The sequence below is a fragment of the Dama dama genome, chromosome 3 (genome assembly GCF_033118175.1).
Source record: "Dama dama isolate Ldn47 chromosome 3, ASM3311817v1, whole genome shotgun sequence".
Classification (NCBI taxonomy): Eukaryota; Metazoa; Chordata; class Mammalia; order Artiodactyla; family Cervidae; genus Dama; species Dama dama.
Window position 1 is genome coordinate 68,304,530 of NC_083683.1, and position 15,803 is coordinate 68,320,332.

Consider the following 15,803-nt stretch of genomic DNA (forward strand, 5'->3'; position numbering starts at 1 on the left):
GATCTCCCACCCCAGGAATCAAACCCAAGTCTCCAGCATTGGCAGGTGAATTCTTTACTGCTGAGTTACCGGTCCAGACTATGTATATACTAGGGTAGGTTGTGCTCCTACAAAGCGAGTCTAAATTTTGGAGAAAAATTCAGTTAGAACTCCATGTGATCACATATCCAAGCCACATCCTTTAGTTAGCATAAATTTTAAGAATTAAAAAGATGAGTCAAAGGGACTAGCCAAATCTATTTTTCCCTTGTGTTAATTAATCAATTTAACCAACATTTAGCAAGTACCTAGCATATAAAAGTCATTATGTTATGAACAGTAAGAAGGTCAAGATAAGTAAGACAGGTTCTCTTTTCTCAAATAGTCACTCTTATGATGGAAAATAGATTCACATACAGTTAACAAAGCTTAGCTATTAAACCTAAAATATAAAGTATTATGAGTTGTCATATACTACAGAATCTTGTGTGATTTAACTCATTTCTATATACATTCACATATTTTATAGATAAGAACCATAATCATAAAAGTATCTGCTCAGGGCATCTGCCATAGCATCATAAAGCTCTTAAGCAATGTTAGGATCCAATGATCAGAATTTGATATCTAAGAAATAGTACCCTATATCTGAAACCAATGTACTCATTATTATTCAGATTTTTCATGGACGCATTAGCGAAGGTAACTGATTTACTCTTAACAGGAATTCACAATTCATTATTTCTGGAATATACCTTGAATGGGGAAGACAAAATAATTAATTTAAAAAATCTTCTTAGGTTAAAGAGACTGTGAAAAATAGACAGCTAGTGGGAACCCGCTGTAAGCACAGAGAGCTCAGCGCAGCGCCCTGTGATGACCTAGAGGGGAAGGTGGGAAGAGAGGATGGTCCAAGAGGGAGGGCATATATGTATACATATAATGTACATATACAGCTGATCGGGCTTCCTGAAGACTCAGCAGGCAAAGTATCTACCTGTCAGTGCTGGAGATCCGGGTTCAATCCCTGGGTCAAAAGATCCCCTGGAAAAGGAAATGTGTTCTTGCCTGAAAAATCCCATGGACAGAGGAGCCTGTTGGGCTACAGTCCAGTGGGTCACAAAGAGTCAGACACGACTGAGCGACTGAGCACACGTCTACACAGCTGACTCACTGTGCTGTACAGCGGGAACTAACACAATATTGTAAAGCAACCATAGACCAATTTTAAAAAAGAAAGACCTCCAAAAGCATGTGAATCTAGCCAATTCAGCCTGAAAGAAAAAGCCTAATTATTTGCTCTCAGTATTGACATCAATCCCCCAGGATTCACAGTCTATGTAATAGAAAGGAGAACACGGTTTAAGTGTGGGATTAATTTAAATAGGGAAAATACTGTTGAGTGTGCTCAGCTTTCCTCCCTCCTGATCTCTTGATGTGATTTCCAAACTAAAAAGGCATACAGAGGTAAAGAAGATATGGCAAGGTATTTGGCATGTAATTTTTTTTTAAACCTTCCATTAACTCATTCCAGTAACTTTTTAAATTCAAACAGCTTCTCTTCTTTTTTCGGGTACACTTCTGTCAAGTCTCAAAGTTAAAGCAAAGTTAGAAGAGAATGGTATCTTTTGTACATTCCGTGTTCAAAAGTTTCTAAGCCTACACAGTGATCTCTATACTTCCACGTGGTTAAGTGCCATGAGGAAAGCCCCTCCCAACTTTCTGTGACTTTTTAACTGCATCCAGGCAAATAAGATGCCAATTAGTGAAGTGATGAAGTGATGGTATAAAATAGAAGTTGGAAAAAATGGCCAAAGGACACCACAAAGATGCCAAGTATATGTAAAGGAAAATAGAAATAACACTGAATTAAAAGCATACAACATGATCATTGGTGTGTTTCTAAACCACGTATTCAATACGGCCATGATATAGTTTGTAAGTATCCAATTGCTAGAGAAAACCTAGGGAGTCAGAAAACAAGCACAAACTATTCCAGCAGTTCTAACAATGTGTGATTAAAACCTATAAAAGAGGGACTTTCCTGGTGGTCCTGTGGCTAAGACTCCTTGCTCCCAAAGCAGGGGGCCTGGGTTCGATCCCTGGTCAGGGGACTAGATCCAGCATGCTGCAATTAGAGATCTAGCATGTCACAGCTAAGACTTGGCACAGCCAAATAAACAAAACAAAATAAACTATTAAAAGATACTATATAAGGAATTATGGCATGTTGCTCCTGGCCTGTGTATGCAGGGCACTAGACAAAGTGAACAGATCCTGCCTCCCTGCCTGACTCTACTCCTGGAAGCTTCACTGTTTCGGGATCATTGTTTCTTCCCCACTGGCCCAGGAAAGCCTTGAAGAGACATACATTATCCATTGATATTGGGAGTTGAGTAAAATATGTTGGCTGAATTAATTAATATATTATGCCTTGAAATATAGTTATTGTGGAAAAAATCTAAAAAGTGAAGCAAATATACAATCCTACCAGGCCTTTGGAACACGCGCCACATCACGGCCAGACACAGTGAATGCGGCACTGACAGAGGAGCAGTTTCTAACCATCCAGTTCAGAGGCTTCCCTCCTCACAGAATCTCTTTGAAAATTCATACCAGGTTTTCTCACTTGCAGTTTTTTTTTTTAATCTAAGACTTTTTTTTTATAGGATGTTGCATACTTTTCATGGTACCAAGAAATATGCATGCTTAAACAGTGACATCAAAACAAGAGACTGACAATATTAGCTAAAACAGAAAGACAAATGAGTTGAAGGAATTGAATTGCTATAGGATATGCAATGGGTGAATTTAACTCAGATGACCATTATATCTACTACTGTGGGCAAGAATCCCTTAGAAGAAATGGAGTAGCCATCATAATCAAAAAAACAGTCTGAAATGCAGTACTTGGATGCAATCTCAAAAATGACAGAATGATCTCTGTTCATTCCCAAGGTAAACCATTCAATATCACAGTAATCCAAGTCTATGCCCCCACCAGTAATGCTGAAGAAGCTGAAGTTGAACTGTTCTATGACGATCTACAAGACCTTCTAGAACACTCAAAAAAGATGTCCTTTTCATTATAGGGGACTGGAATGCAAAAGTAGGAAGTCAAGAAATACCTGGAATAACAGGTATCTTGTAGCACAGAATGAAGCAGGGCAAAGGCTAATAAAGTTTTGCCAAGAGAACGCACTGGTCATCGCCTCTTCCAACAACACAAGAGAACCCTCTACACACGGACATTACCAGATGGTCAACACCAAAATCAGATTGATTATATTCTTTGAAGCCAAAGATGGAGAAGCTCTATACAGTCAGCAAAAACAAGACCGGGAGCTGACTGGCTCTGATCATGAACTCATTATTGCCAAAGTCAGACTTAAATTGAAGAAAGCAGGGAACACCACTAGACCAGTCAGGTATGACTTAAATGAAATTCCTTACGATTATACAGTGGAACTGACAAATAGATTCAAGGGACTAGATCTGATAGACAAGAGTGCCAGAACTACGGATGAAGGTTCATGACACTGTACAGGAGACAGGGATCAAGACCACCCCCAAGAAAAAGAAATGCAAAATGGTTGTCTGAGGAGGACTTACAAATAGCTGTGAAAAGAACAGAAGTGAAAGGCCAAGGAGAAAAGGAAAGATATACCCATCTGAATGCAGAGTTCCAAAGAAAAGCAAGGAGACATAAGAAAGCCTTCCTCAGTGATCAATGCAAAGAAATACAGGAAAACAATAGAATATGAAAGACTAGAGATCTCTTCAAGAAAATTAGAGATACCAAGGGAACATTTCATACAAAGATGGGCACAGTACAGGACAAAAATGGTATGGACCTAACAGAAGCAGAAGATATTAAGAAGAAATGGGAAAAATACACAGAAGTACCACACAAAAAAGATCTTCACGATGCACAGAATCATGATGGTATGATCACACACCTAGAGCCAGACAGCCTGGCATGTGAAGTCGAGAGGGCCTTAGAAAGCATCACTACAAATAAAGCTAGTGGAGGTGATGGAATTCTTGTTAAGCTATTTCAAATCCTAAAAGATGATGCTGTGAAAGTGCTGTACTCAATATAATAGAAAATTTGGAAAACTCAGCAGTGGCCACAAGACTGGAAAACGTCAGTTTTCATTCCAATCCCAAAGAAAGGCAATGCCAAAGAATGCTAAAAGTACTGCACAATTGCACTCATCTCATACGCTAGCAAAGTAATGCTCAAAATTCTCCAAGCCATTCTTCAATAATACGTGAACCATGAACTTCCAGATGTTCAAGCTCGATTTAGAAAAGGCAGAGGAACCAGAGATCAAATTGCCAACATCGTTAGATCATAGAAAAAGCAAGAGAGGGCCGGGAAAACGTCTACTTCTGCTTTATTGACTATGCCAAAGCCTTTGACTGTGTGAATTACCACAAACTGTGGAAAATTCTTAAAGAGAGGGGAATACCAGATCACCTGACCTGCCTCTTGAGAAATCTGCATGCAGGTCAGGAAGCAACAGTTACAACTGGACATGGAACAACAGACTGGTTCCAAATTGGGAAAGGAATACGTCAAGGCAGTATATTGTCACCCTGCTTATTTAACTTATATGCAGACTACATCATGAGAAATGCCAAGCTGCAATCAAGATCGCTGGGAGAAATATCAATAACCTCAGATATGCAGATGACACCACCCTTATGGCAGACAGCAAAAAGGAACTAAAGAGCCTCTCGATGAAAGTGAAAGAAGAGAGTGAAAAAGTTGGCTTAAAACTCAACATTCAGAAAACTAACATCATGGCATCTGGTCCCATCACTTCATGGCAAATAGATAGGGAAACACTGGAAACAGTGACAGACTTTATATCCTCGGGCTCCCAAATAACTGCAGATGGTGACTGCAGCCATGAAATTAAAAGACAATTGCTCCTTGGAAGAAAAACTGTGATCAAACTAGACAGCGTATTAAAAAGCAGAGACATTACTTTGATTACAACGTCCATCTAGTCAAAGCTATGGTTTTTCTAGTAGTCATGTATGGATGTGAGAGTTGGACTTAAAGAAAGCTGAGCACCGAAGAATTGATGCTTTTGAATTGTGGTGTTTGAGAAGACTCTTGAGAGTCCCTTGGACAGCAAGCAGATCCAACCAGTCCATTCTAAAGAAAATCAATCCTGAATGTTCTTTGGAAGGACTGATGTTGAAGCTGAAACTCCAATACTTTGGCCACCTGATGAGAAAAACTGACTCATTTGAAAAGATCCTGATGCTGAGAAAGATTGAAGGTGGGAGGAGAAGGGGATGACAGAGGGTGAGATGGTTGGATGGCATCACTGACTCAATGGCCATGAGTTTGAGTAAACTCCGGGAGTTGGTGATGGACAGGGAGGCCTGGCATGCTGCAGTCCATGGGGTAGCAAAGAGCCAACACGACTGAGTGAATAAACTGAACCGAACTGATGCAAACTTTGCTGCCATTGACATATTCACGATAATCAGAGCAGACAAGGAGAGTTATATAAAAGAACAAAATTTTAATCTATTTTTTAAAAACTATAAATGGAGTATAAGCTTTAAAAATTTTGAATCACTATTTTGTACACTTAGACTTATGTTGTAAATCAACTATACCACAATTAAAAAATAAAAAAGGAAAAAGAAAAAAAAAATAAAAAAGGAAAATATAGTTTTAAAATTAGGTTAAACAACAAATTATGAAATCAAGGGAATTTAGTCACATTAAGTTGTCTCTAGCAGTGTACGAGGGCTCCACTCTCTCCACAATCTCACCATCACTTATTATTGACTTTGATTTCAGCTGTCCTAATGAGTATGAAGTGGTATCTCAGTGTGATTTTTTAAAATGACTTTTTATCAGGACACAGTTGTTTTATGATGTTGCATTAGTTTCCACTATAGTGCAGAATGAATCTGCCACACATATACATATATCTCCTCCCTCTGGGCTTCCTTCCCATCCAGCTCATGGTGCAGCTGCTGGGGAGAAGAGCTGACAGTTCCTCAAAGGCTAAACATCGAATTATCATGACCCAGGGATTCCAAGATACACTCAAGAGACATGAAAACATGTCCACACAGAAGCTGTTCTCAAATACTTATAGCAGCATGATTCATAAAAGGCAAAGAATGGAAATGATCCAAGTATCCATCAACTGATGAACAGATAAGCAAATTGCAGTCTACCACACAGTGGAATATATTATTCATCCGGAGAAAGGAATGCAGTACTGTAACATGCTACAACATGAATGAACCATGAAAACATAATACTAAGCAAAATAATCTAGTCACAGAAGACCACATGTTATATTATTGCATTTATCCGAAATATCCAGACAACAAAACATACAGAGATGAAGTAGATGAGCGGTTGCTTAGAGCTGGGGGGTAGGGGAATCAGGACTTGAGAGTTGTTGGGTTGGGAACCATTATGGAGAATGAAAATGTCCTGAAATTGATGATGGTGCTGGCTGCAGAGCTGTGAATGTACTAAACGCCATTAGAGGTCGGGTACTTTTAAACGGGTGTATCGGATGCAAAGGGAATTCTGTCTCAGTAAAGTTGTTCAAAAACAGTCCCAGCACTCTAACAAACAAACAAAAGAATGCTTCTACCCCAAAGGCATTCCTCCAGAGGTTTTGACACTCTTCTATCTATAAATGAAAAAAAGAGTATGAGTCTAAAGAATACAGTATTTAGGGAATAAAAAAAGTAATAATAATAGCAATAGCTAATATATATATAGACCCTGCCTTTGCGTATGTGCTCAGTCATGTCCAACCCTTTGTGACCCCATGGACTGTAGCCCACGAGATTCTTCTGTCCATGGGATTTCCCAGGCAAGAATACTGGATTGGGTTGCCATATCCTTCTCCAATATAGCCCCTACTATATGCCAAACACCATTTTAAACACTTAAAATGTAAATTAACAGTTAGTTCTCACAGCAGCCCTATGAAGAAGATGCCTTTACTGTCTTTGTTTCACAGATGACAAATTGAATGCTCTGGAAGTTTATAATTACAGGCATTCCCTATAGATACTGCAGTTCAGTTCCAACCACCACAATAAAGCAAGTATCAAGATAAAGCAAGTTACATAAGCAGTGCACACAAAAGTTAAGCTTATACCACACTACAGTCTCTTAAGCGTGCAATGGCAGCATTATGTCAAAAAAATGTACACACGTTAATTTAAAATACTTTATTGCTAAAAAATGCTAAGTCATCATCTGAGCCTTTAGTGAGCTGTAATGTTTTCTCTGGTGGAGGGTTTGAAGTATTCCAAGAATTACAAATATGTGACACAGAATCACACAGTGAGCAAATGCTGTTGGAAAAAGGATGCCTAGAATTGTTGCCCCCAAACCTTCATCTGGTAAAATACACAATATTTGGGAATCTCTATAAAGCAAAGCTCAATAAATTAAAGTATGCCTGACCTAAGAGTCAGAGGCGGGTCTGAACTTATGTACTCAGGATCCATAGCCCGTGCTCTTAACTAAAAAGGAACCGGCAGGGACAAGTCAGTTCCCCTAGGAAATCATGCGGCCAGAAGGAATCACATGACATGTTAAACCTACCTCAACACCGTGACTGACCTCATGTCACCCTGGCATAAACGACTCTGCTCCCAAGCTTCATTGCCTAAGCTCACAGGGTCAGGTTGTGTTAGTTTTCTACAGCTGCTGTGATAAGCCATCAGAAACTTAGTGGCTTACAATAACCCAAATTTATTGTCATGGTTCTTGTGGTCAGAAGTCTCCCTGGGCCAAAATCAAGGTGTCAATGGGAGGCCAAGGAAGGATCTGTTTCCATGCCTTTTCTAGTTCCTAAAAGTTGCCCGAATTCTTGACTTGTGGCCACATTCCTACATCCTCATACCAACAACATTGGGCTGAATCCTTTTTGTGCTGCTATTTCATTTATCAGACCCCTGGTGAGTACAATGGGCACCTGTAGATTATCAGGGATAATCATAAGGTCATCTGAAGAGCAACCTTACTTCTCCCCTGCCTTGTAACAAAACATTCCTAGGGTGAAGGGATTATGATGTGGGGAGCCATCATTTTGCTCTTATTCTGCCTACCACCAGGACATACAAAGATGTGTTCATGAAATTCAGATTGAAAGCAGAATATAATCATCCAGTTGTTCTAGGAACTATTTCTAATAAACAGGTGAAACAGTTTTGTAAATTCATCACAGTTCAGTTCAGTTCAGTCACTCAGTCGTGTCTGACTCTTTGTAACCCCATGGACTGCAGCATGCCAGGCTTTACTGTCCATCACCAACTCCCAGAGCATACTCAAACTCATGGCCATCAAGTCAAGTCAAGTCAGTGATGCCATCCAACCATCTCATCCTCTGTCATCCCCTTCTCCTCCTGCCATCAATCCTTCCCAGCATCAGGGTCTTTTCTAATGAGTCAACTCTTCGCATCAGGCGGCCAAAGTACTGGAGTTTCAGCTTCAGCATCAGTCCTTCCAGTGAACACCCAGGACTGATCTCCTTTAGGATGGACTGGTTGGATCTCCTTGCAGTCCAAGGGACTCTCAAGAGTCTTCTCCAACACCACATTTCAAAAGCATTAATTCTTTGATGCTCAGCTTTCTTTATGGTCCAATGCTCACATCCATGCATGACTACTGGAAAAACCATAGCTTTGACTAGACGGATGTTTGTCAGCAAAGTAATGTCTCTTCTTTTTAATATGCTGTCTAGGTTGATCATAGCTTTTCTCCCAAGGGGCAATTGTCTTTTAATTTCATGGCTGCAGTCACCATCTGCAGTAATTTGGAAGCACAAGAAAGTAAAGTCTGTCACTGATTCCATTGTTTCCCCATCTATTTGCCATGAAGTGATGGAACCAGATGCCATGATCTTAGTTTTCTGAATGTTGAGTTTTAAGCCAAACTTTTCACTCTCTTCTTTCACTTTCATCGAGAGGCTCTTTAGTTCCTTTTTGCTGTCTGCCATAAGGGTGGTGTCATCTGCATATCTGAGGTTATTGATATTTCTCACGGCAATCTTGATTCCAGCTTGTGCTTCATCCAGTCCGGCATTTCGCATGATATACTCTGCATAGAAGTTAAATAAGGAGGGTGACAACATACAGCCTTGATGTACTCCTTTCCTGATTTGGAACCAGTCTGTTGTTCCATGTCCAGTTCTAACTGTTATTTCTTGACCTGCATGCAGATTTCTCAAGAGGCAGTTCAGGTAGTTTGGTATTCCCCTCTCTGTAAGAATTTTCCATAGTTTGTTGTGATTCACACAGTCAAAGGCTTTAGCATAGTCAATAAAGCAGAAGTAGATGCCTTTCTGGAACTCTCTTGCTTTTTCTATGATCCAACGGATGTTGGCAATTTGATCTCTGGCTCCTCTGCCTTTTCTAAATCCAGCTTGAACATCTGGAAGTTCTCAGTTCACATACTGTTGAAGCCTTATTTGGAGAATTTTGAGCGTTACTTTGCTAGCGTGTCAGATGAGTACAACTGTGCAGCAGTTTGAACGCTCTTTGGCATTGCCTTTCTTTGGGACTGGAATGAAAACTGACATTTTCCAGTTTTATGGCCACTGCTGAGTTTTCCAAATTTGTTGGTATATTGAATGCAGCACTTTCACAACATCATCTTTTAGGATTTGAAATAGCACAACAGGAATTCCATCACCTTCACTAGCTTTGTTCGTAGTGATGCTTCTTAAGGCCCACTTGACTTCACATTCCAGGATGTCTGGCTCTAGATGAGCGTCTAGGAGTCCCCAGTGGAGGCGTGGGTCAACAGTGCCCTGTTGCACTGAATGGTCACCATTACTGCCATTTGGCCTCAGGGCAAACAACAGGGAGGGAACACAGCCCCGCCCATCAACAGAAAACTGGATTCAAGATTTACTGAGCATGGCCTCACCCATCAGAACAAGACCCAGATTCCCCCACAGTCAGTCTCTCCCATCAGGAAGCTTCCACAAGCCTCTTACAGAATGAAAATCACAATCACAGAAAATTAAACAAACTGATCACCATGCTGCTGCTGCTGCTAAGTCACTTCAGTCGTGTCCGACTCTGTGTGACCCCATGGGGACTAAGTCACTTCAGTCGTGTCCGACTCTGTGCGACCCCATGGACAGCAGCTGACCAGGCTCTTCTGTCCATGGGATTCTCCAGGCAAGAATACTGGAGTGGGTTGCCATTTCCTTCTCCATGAGAACCTCATAAACAGTATGAAAAGGCAAAAAGATAGAACACTGAAAGAAGAACTCACCAGGTCGATAGATGCCCAATATGCTACAGGAGAAGAGAGGAGAAATAAGTCCAGAAAGAAGGAAGAGATGAAGCCAAAGCAAAAAGAATGCCCAGTTGTGGATGTGACTGGTGATGGAAGTGAAGTCTGATGCTGTAAAGAGCAATATTGCATAGGAACCTGGAATGTTAGGTCCATGAATCAAGGCCAATACTCTTACAATTAAAGTAGGCAGCAAACCAAATGCAATAAGGAAATTTCACCAGTTAAATAGAGTTTCTGAAAAGCACATGGACTGGTTAGAAGAACATCCGATTCAAAGTCTCTCTCTTTCTAGTTATGCAGTTTTGAGCAAGACACTGACAGTGCTGAGCATTAGTTTTCTCATCTGCACAGCGAGGATAATAATCCCTGACCTGCTTTACGTCAGGATTGCACTAAGGGTCAAATTAAATTAAATCTTTGCGAGTAGTAAAGCCTTACACAAATAAAATATGAATGAGAAATCCTGACATAATCATTTTTGTTCAGGATATAGTCATTTTTTAAAGGGTGCAAATGACAGAGACAGTAAGAAAAAATAAAATACTTAAAGCCTCTACATTTATTTAAACCATCATTTATATTTGTAATAGTAACCAAACATAATTCTAGTGTTATTATTGAAATTTATCATTTACTACCTTTATAGTATCCTTTTAGTGAAGGAAGGGTTTATATTTAGCTCTATTTTATGTACAGAGAAACTGAAGCTTAATCTCTTGACTAAAATCACACAGAATATAGAGTCACAGAAGGACTAAAGATTTAAAGTGTCACCTTTAAAATCTGTTCGATTTTTGAAAGGGATGTAAATACCAGCCAGGCCAATATTCCCATTCACACTGAGTATGCATCCTAAGTAGCTTTAGTCATGTACAACTCTTTGCGACCCCATAGACTGTAGCCTGCTAGGCTCCTCTGTCCTTGGGAATCTCCAGGCAAGAATACTGGAGTGGGTTGCCGTGCCCTCCTCCAGGGGATCTTCCCAACCCATGGATTGAACCCATATCTCTTACATCTCCTGCATTGGCAGGCGGGGTCTTTAAGATCCACCAATTCCACAGGCAGAATGATTTAGAAGGACTGAGAAAAAATGTTACTATACATTGAGAGTACTCACAAGGCAGCTCTGTCGGCACAGAGTCCAAAAGTCCTTTGGTTTCCAAGATTCCAGTGTCTAAGGTTGCCCAGGTGACCATCACATCGTCAGACTAACTCCTAAAACAAAACAAAAAAAATCAGAGAATGGCATAAGCACTTAAATATTGAGATGCATGATAAAAAATGAAAAAAATCCAACTCTCTCTCTGAAAGACTGGATAGGATATAGCTTTCTGCTGTCCAGGGTGAAATTACTGTTTGCCTTTTCTAAATCTCCAAGGCTTTATTTCAAGCCCTTTTTTAGACAGGGATAGGTTTTCTCATTAAATTACTTCAGATCACCACTAACTCATAACTACCATGCCTGCCTTTATATGTGCCTGCCTTTACATTTTCCTGCAAAAACATCAAAGAGATTCACCTCAGTTCCGTGTATTTGGGACTTCAAAACTAACAATAGCTTGTCTTTAACTTTTTGAGACTTTTCCTTCCACTTTTGGTAGGATAATGAAAAAGTATGTGTGTATATGTGTATGTTTATAAAGCAAACTTGAAATTTTTACAGAAATACATTAAGACTCTATTTACATTAAATTTATTCATTTAAAAAATGAAGGAGAATTTTAGTAAGATTTCTGAGCTTAACAACAAATCAGAAAATTTTGTAAAAGATCATCAAAATTTTACCATCAATTCATGCATGTTCTTTGATTATATAGTCCTTAAGACAAGTTTTTGACTTCTCCATCCAATCCCCTTAACTGTAAAAAATAAAAGAGGATGTAGTAATATTTACTACTACTGCATGACTACTAAATTAAGTTAGTTAATATTTGTAAAATGCTAGCACTCATCTCACACACTAATAAAGTGATGCTCAAAATTCTCCAAGCCAGGCTTCAGCAATACGTGAACCATGAACTTCCAGATGTTCAAGCTGGTTTTAAAAAAGGCACAGGAACCAGAGATCAAATTACCAACATCCGCTGGGTCATTGAAAAAGCAAGAGAGTTCCAGAAAAACATCTATTTCTGCTTTATTGACTATGCCAAAGCCTTTGACTGTGTGGATCACAATAAACTGTGGAAAATTCTTCAAGAGATGGGAATACCAGACCACCTGACCTGCCTCTTGAGAAACCTGTATGCAGGTCAGGAAGTAACAGTTAGAAATGGACATGGAACAACAGACTGGTTGCAAATAGGAAAAGGAGTACATCAAGGCTGTATATTGTCACCCTGCTTATTTAACTTATAGGCAGAGTACATCATGAGAAACGCTGGGCTGGAGGAGGAATCAAGATTGCCAGGAGAAATATCAATAACCTCAGATATGCAGATGACACCACCCTTATGGCAGAAAGTGAAGAGGACCTAAACAGCCTCTTGATGAAAGTGAAAGAGGAGAGTGAAAAAGTTGACTTAAAGCTCAACATTCAGGAAACTAAGATCATGGCATCTTGTCCCATCACTTCATGGCAAATAGATGGGAAAACAGTGGAAACAGTGTCAGACTTTATTTTTCTGGGCTCCAAAATCACTGCAGATGGTGATCGCAGCCATGAAATCAAAAGACGCTTACTTCTTGGAAGGAAAGTTATGACCAACCTAGACAGCATATTAAAAAGCTGAGACATTACTTTGCCAACAAAGGTCCGTCTAGTCAAGGCTATGGTTTTTCCAGTGGTCATGTATGGATGTGAGAGTTGGACTATAAAGAGAGCTGAGCGCAGAAGAATTGATGCTTTTGAACTGTGGTGTTGGAGAAGACTCCTGAGAGTCCCTTGGACTGCAAGGAGATCCAATCAGTCCATCCTGAAGGAGATCAGTCGTGGGTGTTCATTGGAAGGACTGATGTTAAATCTGAAACTCCAGTACTTTGGCCACCCGATGCAAAGAACTGACTCATTGGAAAAGACCCTGATGTTGGGAGGGATTGAGGGCAGGAGGAGAAGGGGACGACAGAGGATGAGATGGTTGGATGGTATCACCGACTCAGTGGACATGGGTTTGGGTAGACTCTGGGAGTTGGTGATGGACAGGGAGGCCTGGCGTGCTGCGGTTCACGGGATCGCAGAGTCAGACACGACTGAGTGACTGAACTAAACTGAGCATGGTATTTGCAACTAAATAAGAAAAGAAGAAGAATGTACTATGAACAATTATTATTATTATTAATAGCTGTCTGTTAAGACAGTGAAAAATGTTAGTTTATATAGATGAATAAATATTAGTTCCTTGTTTATTCCTGACTTGAAAGATATGAGATTTATTCACATATATGTCTTGTTTGTCATAGTATTAACAAACATACTTAAGGAACATTCAGATATTATCCAGAAAAATCAGATTGTTTAACAATTAAACAGATTGTTTAACAGAGCATGGCGTAATGCAAAGATTATTGAATATTTCACAAAAGTAAAGACTAAGAGGAGAGAACATAGATAATACAATGTCATTGAGATAGTACTTGCAATGTCACCTGGTTTGACCGGAGAACTTCGACATTGTAGTCTAAAATGGAAGGAATTTCAGGCTGGCAGTCAATCTGCTTACTGTGGAAGTTCCAAGACTATAATAAGCAGATTAGGCACATGTAACTGTCTCATTTAGTAACTATCTTATGAAAATTTGTCAATTCTACACATGAAGAACTTCCTTATAGTGACAATTAAGTTCATTTGAATTTAGAATTAATATTAAAATATATTTTACAAAACTACTGGTGTTGTTATACCACAATAAGCAAAATTTATATAATAAAGTTAACATGTTTAGGAACATAACATCTTATTACAATTAATTTTTTGCTTCAGTGACTACCACTGAAAATCCATCATTTTGGATTTAATTTCATGTGTAGACATGATGTATATTGGTATAATTTGATATAATTCATTTTTGTCCACAAATTACATTATTTATCCCCTGCCCCAATAATGTTACTAATATTTGAGAATAATGAAATAAGGAAGGTTTTTTCTTTCCTTTGTATCTTAACTATAAAATTCTTTTAATGGTTTGAGTTTAGAAATTCCCTGATTTTACTCTAGAATATCAGAATAATCTTAATTTATAGGATTTTGTTGTTAAAAATGGGGCAACAAAAGTTTTCTCATTTGCTTTAATGTTCACTTTTACTATTTTTTTTTTTAAACAGAAGCAGGCCACAGGCCTTAAAAGGTAAGTGCTTGTGAGCCTATATGTGTTTAAAAAAAGGACTAATTTGACGGTCATATGATCATATCCATTAAATAAAGAATTTTTTTAAGAGAGTAGTTAAAGTGAAATAAAATGCTTTCTATTTGTTTTGGCATGCTTTTTGACCTTCTGAGTAACATTCACCTTGTATAAAAGTTAGTATATGTGACCTTCTGAAACATGCATGTCTAAATCACAGAGAAGTATGACAAAGGTTTTTACTTACTAACAAAAAACTATATTATAGGTCCCTTACTATAAAACCCATGTGCCCCAACCAAGACCCAGTGCAGCCAGTTCAGTTCAGTTCAGTCCCTCACTAACTGAGCAACTTAGTCGGGGCATGTGAGACCTAGTTCCCCAACCAGGGATTGAAGCTAGGTACGCCTGCACTGGGAGCACAGTTCTCTGACTTATTATACTGAAAATCAACACAAATAAGAAATGATGGTCCAGTGGCTAAGACTCCACTCCCAGTGCAGGAGTGCCCAGGTTCAATCCCTGATCGGGGAACTAGATCTCATGTGCCTCAACAAAGACCCAGTGCAGCCAAATAAATATTAAAAAATAAATAAATAACAGGAATTTCTAAGTCCCTGGAAAGTTGTGTTAATGTCTAATCTCTTTTCCAATTATCAGGTAGAAAAATATAATTTTTAATTTTGTAATTTCAGAGGCCATTATTTAGGTAATTAAGTGGCCATACTTTTTAGGAAAAACCAGCAGCTATTTCAGTATTTTAGCATTCCATGGTGTCATGAAGTTCTATGTCCAGAGCATGGTCATCTAATAATAATTAACTTAAATTTGAAACATTTTTTGCAACTAAAATGCATTACCCAGGGTTCATGATCTATTCTAATTCATGAGCAAAACTTAATTAAGACATAAAATATAGTTTTATAAAAGTTCTTATTAAAGAGGCTAAGAACTTGTGATGTAGAGGAATAAAATATATTATTCATATTTACACATGGTTGGTTATTTCCTCTTGAGTGATAAAAGTTAAAAAATTACATTAACTAAAATAGGTAATTTTACTGATATATTTAACAGAATGGTCAAGAGAATCTATTTTAGAAAAGAGCAGATAAACCTACTTTCCCAGGAGAGTGTTTTCTCCTTTAACTTAACAGCATCACCCAATTATATTTGTAAATATTCAGTGTTCATTAGGGCTTAGAAAAAGTTCCTTGAATGAA

At 38.8% G+C, this 15,803-nt stretch overlaps 1 protein-coding gene across 1 annotated transcript in view; it reads right to left on the reverse strand.

Annotated features, from left to right (window-relative positions):
* Nucleotides 1-15,803, reverse strand: part of SLC16A7 (solute carrier family 16 member 7) — a 179,319-nt gene that overhangs the window by 110,239 nt on the left and 53,277 nt on the right. The window contains exon 2 of the mRNA XM_061131060.1: nucleotides 11,418-11,515. The gene's annotated coding sequence lies outside the window, so the exon portion shown is untranslated. The remainder of the gene's footprint in view (nucleotides 1-11,417; nucleotides 11,516-15,803) is intronic.